The 1,225-nt window shown below is 51.3% G+C and overlaps 1 non-coding gene across 1 annotated transcript; it reads left to right on the top strand.

Moving 5' to 3' along the window:
• Window positions 1-11: 11 nt before the first annotated feature.
• On the top strand, window positions 12-163 carry SCP_r3200090 (the record flags this gene model as incomplete). Its single annotated transcript, XR_003546624.1, has 1 exon — window positions 12-163. It is a non-coding gene; the product is annotated as a 5.8S ribosomal RNA (ribosomal RNA).
• Window positions 164-1,225: the final 1,062 nt, after the last annotated feature.

A 1,225-nucleotide genomic window follows, 5' to 3' on the forward strand; every position in this document is an offset into this window, starting at 1 on the left:
TATTATAACTTCAGCGACCCGGATCTCTTGCGCTCTCGCATCGATGAAAGATCGCAGCGAAACGCGATTAAGTAATGTGAATTGCAGAATTCAGTGAATCATCGAATCTTTGAACGCACCTTGCGCTCCTCGGTATTCCGAGGAGCATGCCTGTTTGAGTGTCATGAAATTATCAACCCCTCCTCCTTCATCGGCGGTGGGGCTTGGACTTGGAGGCTTTGCGGGCTTTTAACGAGTCGGCTCCTCTCAAATGCATTAGCTCGAACCCCTGCGGATCGGCCTTCGGTGTGATATAATGTCTACGTCGTGGTCGTGAGCGTCGGATCGGCTTCTAATGGTCCCCTTTCGGAGGCGGAATTTGAACTTGTGACCTCAAATCAGGTAGGACTACCCGCTGAACTTAAGCATATCAATAAGCGGAGGAAAAGAAACTAACAAGGATTCCCCTAGTAACTGCGAGTGAAGCGGGAAGAGCTCAAATTTAAAATCTGGCGGCGTCCTCGTCGTCCGAGTTGTAATCTGGAGAAGCGACATCCGCGCTGGACCGTGTACAAGTCTCTTGGAAAAGAGCGTCGTAGAGGGTGACAATCCCCGTCTTTGACACGGACCGCCAGGGCTTTGTGATGCGCTCTCGATGAGCTCGAGTTGTTTGGGAATGCAGCTCAAAATGGGTGGTAATTCCATCTAAAGCTAAATTTGGCGAGAGACCGATAGCGAACAAGTACCGTGAGGGAAAGATGAAAAGAACTTTGGAAAGAGAGTTAAACAGTATGTGAAATCGCTGAAAGGGAAACGCTTGAAGTCAGTCGCGTCGGTCGGAATTCAGCCTTGCTCACGCTCGGTGTACTTTCTGACCGACGGGTCAGCATCGATTTTGACGGTCGGATAAAGGTCGAGGGAATGTGGCACCTTCGGGTGTGTTATAGCCCTCGGTTGGGATACGACGGTCGGGATCGAGGAAAACCGGGCGCTTTCGCGTTTGGGATGCTGGCATAATGGCTTTAAACGACCCGTCTTGAAACACGGACCAAGGAGTCTAACGTGCACGCGAGTGTTTGGGTGGTAAACCCGAGCGCGTAATGAAAGTGAAAGTCGAGATCCTCGTCATGGGGAGCACCGACGCCCGGACCTGAACTTTTGTGACGGCTCTGCGGTAGAGCGTGTACGTTGGGACCCGAAAGATGGTGAACTATGCCTGAATAGGGTGAAGCCAGAGGAAACTCTG

Source organism: Sparassis crispa (genome assembly GCF_003851025.1).
Source record: "Sparassis crispa DNA, contig_000031F, whole genome shotgun sequence".
Taxonomy (NCBI): domain Eukaryota; kingdom Fungi; phylum Basidiomycota; class Agaricomycetes; order Polyporales; family Sparassidaceae; genus Sparassis; species Sparassis crispa.